Source organism: Aplysia californica, unplaced genomic scaffold (genome assembly GCF_000002075.1).
Source record: "Aplysia californica isolate F4 #8 unplaced genomic scaffold, AplCal3.0 scaffold00046, whole genome shotgun sequence".
In the NCBI taxonomy this organism is placed as follows: domain Eukaryota; kingdom Metazoa; phylum Mollusca; class Gastropoda; order Aplysiida; family Aplysiidae; genus Aplysia; species Aplysia californica.
In genome coordinates, this window is record NW_004797316.1 from 666,509 (window position 1) to 672,139 (window position 5,631).

At 41.3% G+C, this 5,631-nt stretch overlaps 1 protein-coding gene across 2 annotated transcripts in view; it reads right to left on the bottom strand.

Annotated features, from left to right (window-relative positions):
- LOC101862630 (mitochondrial dicarboxylate carrier) overlaps positions 1-2,341 on the bottom strand; it is a 20,585-nt gene extending 18,244 nt beyond the window's left edge. Inside the window, exon 1 of one of the 2 annotated variants that reach the window (XM_005092413.3) lies at positions 1,944-2,335. The gene's annotated coding sequence lies outside the window, so the exon portion shown is untranslated. Of the gene's footprint in view, positions 1-1,943 lie in introns of both variants that reach the window. The other variant, XM_013079259.2, reaches the window with a different exon arrangement.
- Positions 2,342-5,631: the final 3,290 nt, after the last annotated feature.

Consider the following 5,631-nt stretch of genomic DNA (forward strand, 5'->3'; position numbering starts at 1 on the left):
AGAATTAATTTTAAATTTTGCCCAAGTGACAGCAGAAACCTACTCTTATTGATTTAAGACCACTAAGGGATCTTTAACTTGTACAACTTGCACACATGACCTCCCAGGATTTTTACGCCCTTTCCAAGAAGGTTAGGTGATAGAACTTACCTACCCTTAGATCAGGGGTGTGGCAAAAAGACAGCTGTAAGAAGGAGCTGGGCTTTGCAGTAGAAAGAGTCAGGAGTAAAGGAGAGAGAGGAACCTGAGGACGGGAGTGGAGATGAAAACAGACAGATAAACATGACGAGAGAACATGGAAGGATGTGAAAGGAGACAATTGTAGAGAAGAAAATTTTTCTATTGCTGTCATCAGGTTTTTAACCCAAGACCTATTGAATGAAAGGTGAACACCGTACCGCTAGACCATGAGACATGAAAACCTTATAGGTGGTGCACATAGGGGGATTGGTTCAGATCGGATTGTTTTCTGGTGGCTTCAGTGCACACTACAAAATAAACCCCACTGTGATTGTATCCGATGACCTGAAAACAATCGCGGCAGGGGTCTGCCTTTGTAAACGAAGGTTATCAAAATAACAACACTTCCCATTCACAGGAAAGCCACATTCTTGAACGATGGCTTCCAGGGCCCTTTTCCGCACATGGTTTGAATGTTGCGGCAGTCAAGAATCCCATAAACAAGGGAAGGATCTACATCTCAATGATCTCCTCGAGACTGACGGTTGCTATGTTATGAATTGTAATTTGTTATGATATTTCAAATGAAAGGACTGATCTTAACATTACAGTGTCAGTCACGATGGTCACATGACTCGTAGGTTACAAAGCCTTGTTGTGATTGGCTTACACAAATCGATCACCGGGGGCTCTCGTGGTCTAGCTAGAGGTTTAGAGTTTAGGTGTTTGCCTCTTATTCAATAGGTCCCAAGTTTGAATTCGGATGGCGACGGAATATTTTCTTCTCTAAAATGTTCTCCATTCACATCAAATATACTTGATACAGTCGATTTTGGAAAGCGGGGGCTCTAAATAGTAATATGAATGAAAAAGTCCATATATATCCGTAATCTCTTTTAATATTATTTAATTCCCCCTCTACCTCTCCAAGGCAACGGACGGATAGGTTGACGACAGCAACGACTAAACTTCAAATGTAAACTGCCCTTAAAAGTAACAAGTTGGCAAGTAGCATGTTTCTACATCTAAAGCTTGGAAGATCGCATCTGTGCAAAACTACACAAAATGACCAGAAGATTTAAAGTAAACGTTGAGGGAATTATGAGTGGGAAGTAGGTCACTAGTAGGATGAAATATCATTTACAACATAGACTGGAATGGGGATAATATAATAGCCCTTTTGCACTTTTGGGAGGAATTCCGTAACGAGTGACCACAATTAAACAGTAGAGTAGAGGGTTACGGTTGGGATCTAGATCTAGATCTAGATCTAGAACTTATTATAAAGAGCAGTAACAGTTGGAGGTTGGGTTGATACAGATGGACCAAAGTTCTCACTGTGACTGTGATGACTGCTCAAAATGACAAGCCAGGAGCATCCAACTTTCACATTTCACAAGTGAAATTTATAAAAGTCCACAGAACAACAGGACATTTTACTTTGCATTGCAACGTAATAATCTCGAATAATCTTATCACTTAGAATCTAGATCTAGACCTGGATCTAGTCTTTAACTTAAGATCTAGATATCTAGATCTAGATCTAGATCTAGATCTAGATCTAGATCTAGATATAGATATAAATCTAGATCTAATCTACAAGTCAACACTTCTGTTATAATACAATACACTGCACTACTAAACTACACATCTCCTCCGAGTCCAGGTTAGCCAATAAGGCTAGATCTATCTCTTAATTCCAATCGTAGACACACATATTTAGATCGACTTACATCTTAGATGTAGACTTAATAAATGCCTACCTGGACAGCTTTCGGAGTGCACCACGCCGGACGTGAGAATAGAAAACTGAAGTTCAACGTTGTCACCTATTCCCGGTGAAATCCATCATGACCGACTGTCGGTCAAAGAAGAGGTTAAAGGTTAGTTCACGTTCACAACCTTGACCTATGACTGCACTGCACAATATCAGCTGCTTGAACTTGAAACGCGAGCCGGTCTTCTTTTTCAAACCCCGCACAAATAAAAGCAGCACGAAGCAAGAGAATATCTACACCCAGAGCTAAAAAGGGCCTCTTCAATCATCTTCAAGTTTACTGAAAGTGAAAAATTAACCCCCCACCCCCAAAATCGACACACTTCGAGCAATTATGCTTGACGTCTTCCTGTGGAGGTGATAAGAGCAGGACGTGTACCGTCGTGCAGCCTTCTTGCAAGTTGCAATGCGCAATTGGTGTTTAAACAAAAATATAATGCAAATATAAGGTGCAGTAAATATTACAAAAAATTTTAAAAGGCAAGACACATAGCCTATAGCCCTGCTTGCAAAATGATAGATGGCAGTGTCCGATTGGTCTACCATGGCTGTATCGAGACAAATGCCTCGACGTTCTTATATGTCTTATACCGTCAAGGGCATTAAGGCCTATGTATGTATATATTATAACGAACTTGACAAAATTTTGCCCACAGAAATTTTTTAACGATCGAAGTGAACGTAAAAAGGGGTCCCTTTTCAATAGTCAAATAAGGAAGTTTTGGTCTCGTTCATTTGAATAATAGACGCACGTGTAGGCCTAATTCTAGTTAAAAATTGTCATTGCAGGTAGTCTTGTTTGAATTATAACAGCTATAAAGGCAAAGATAGTGTCTCCCATTCATGTGTAATTGACGACTCGACGTTAAACTATGGTGGTCATTAATGACAGATAAACCAAATTTAAGAGATTAGATCTAGGCCTAGAAACTAGAAACTAGAAAATCTAATAATTATCGTTATCATTTCAAGCAGGATGAATACCGGCATGTATTTGGTCAAGATCTTAAATAAGCGTTTTGCATCACTGAAATAGAATGCAGATAACAAAATTATTATGTAGGCCTACTTAAATAGATCTAGACTCTAGATGTTTATGAAATCGAATTGAAAGTGCAGCCTTCTCTTTTCTGGCACCCCCCCCCCCCCCCCCACCCCGTGTGTGTGTGTGTGTGTGTGTGTGTGTGTGTGTGTCCATATCCAATTTCCTCACCCTCTCCGTTTCGTATGAGCGCACATTTCTGTTTCTGGCCAAATTAACCTTAGGACCTATCATAAGGTCGACGTCGGTGATCTACTATCAGTGCATAGATTCTAAGACCCCCAGTGTCGGATTTTTACCTGGGGTTAGACATTATTAAAAATTATTCTGCAGAAACTTCTTTCACAGTAGTACGTATAGTCTATCAATAAAAGGAGCAGCTGCAGAGTAGTAACAGTAACAGTCGTCTCTTAATATCTGACGATTACCAATGCACCTGCAGAGGCAAAGAATTTTAAATATATGTAGAAGGAATAATTATGTTAGATGATTTGTGGCTTATTCTGCTAAGCTGTATTTTATAAGTGGGTGGTTGGCGGGTGCTCTGGTGTGGTATGCTCCTCCTTTCCTATTAAACGTCTATCGCCCTTATCTCTCAAGCTCCTTCTTTTTTTGTGTATATGTTACCCTCTTGTAACACATCTATGCTTCGGCACTTAAATGACTTTTTTGTGTTGCAAGTGCTGTGAACTTCTTACTAAAACTAACTAAGCTATGGCCAATATGAGACCAAATCTAGCAGAGAAGAGTTTGCGACATAAATATTAAGCATGATCCATTGAAAAACTTCATTTCCACTTGTGAATGTGGGCCTCTTTTGGCCTAAGCATTTCTCATTCGTGAAGCCTTCGTGATGTGCCGCCCTCTCATTCTATAGGTCCTGGATTCGGAACTTGATAGTGACGGGAAAATGGTCTTCTCTAAAAATCTCTCCTTTCACTTTCACCTCCTTTCTTGTTCCCAGGACGTGCTTCTCTTCAGCTGAGTCGTTCAGCTCACGTCTCTCAGAGACTATTTTATTTCTTTAGAACGCTCTTTTTTTTTCTTTCTTTTTTTTTTTGGTGCGCGTCAATTCCATGCTTTCCTGAGGACAGCTCAGTACAGAATACATGTACTGCCTTTGGGGTTCCTGGAATAAGCCATTCTTACGATATTATGATCAATGAGGTTGAGAACTCAGAAAACAGACCCTCAGCATTGTTTGTGAACTTCGATGTCTGGTACTTTGCTGTGCACATTTTAATAAAGATGTTCTCATATACATGTGAGAACTCTGGGCTCACAATAAGCACAAAAAAGCAGAAATTATCTTCCAGCTTGTCAAACAGTTTGTTTGTTTTAGTAGAGGTTTTACGGCGCTCGCAACTGCACAAGGTCATATGAGCGCTAAAGGGTGGATGTCAACAGAGAAGCCCTTACAGGGAATCAAACTTACTCTGCTCACCTCTCTAGTTTCAACAGCACAAAGTACAAAGTCTGCTTCAACTATCAAGGCACCCCGAAAACAGTGGGTCACAATAGTGTGACAAACATACAAAAGATTAAGTAGAGGAAATGACGATAGTAAGGATTAGGGAAGAAAAGGCACCAGTTCCCTGTTGCAGTTCAGGCACTGTTATGAGCATGACATTGAGAAATCAGCCCATTAAAAAAAATTACATTTCTACTGTGCTTAAGAACTCGAAATGTTTATATGTCCCCCCCCCCCCCCCCCCCCCCTTGGGAATGGCCTAAAGACACTTCAATCAGTAGCACTGCCCTTGGGGTGTGTCCAACACCAGTGATGTAACGCTTCGCCTTTATCAGAGTCGGGTTGGCCAGTTTTACTTAAGGGTCAACCCCCCCCCCTCTCCCTCCTCTTCCCCCACCCCTCTCTCTCTCTCTCCTGCTGCTGCTGCTGCTGCTGCTGCTGCTGCTGCTGCTGCTGCAGACTACTACGTACTTTGCTATACTTTTATAGGGCATCTGTTCTGCAACCTGTGAAAAGGGATCAATTAAATGCAAGTTTAGACAGCTTCTACACAGGCGCACTATTGCTGTGGTCAGTGAATACAAAACATCAAGGAGATTAAAAGTAAATCCTTGCAAAACATTCAAACAATGCCGGGGACACGGCTTCAAGTGAAGACTGGAGGTCAACAGAGCACGTCCTTGAGCAGTGTACGATAATCCGACTCCAAACAGGTCACTATCCACAATCATTCACAATGCTGTGGCGTCAGCGCATTTTTATCGGAAGTCTACGCTCTGTATGGCGTGCTTTACGTGGTGAATATTATTACATAATATGCACACACTATAGATTTCGTCCCTTGTATGACCTATCTGTGTTGCACACGTCATAAAACTTTTACTAAAACTAAACACACAATGGAGCAAAGGCAAGTGTGTGTGTGTGTGTGTGTGTGTGTGTGTGTGTGTGTGTGTGTGTGTGTGTGTGCGTGCGCGGGCGCCCACGCGCGTCTGTGCATGCGCCCGCGTGTGCATGTATACAAAAATATGCCATCACACTTGTAATACGAACACAAGTACGCATCATAATATATCTTACTAACTTATGACATAACACACAGACACATGGAAGTATGAAGTCACACTGACATAATTCTTCTCCCGATTCCAATGTGCAGGA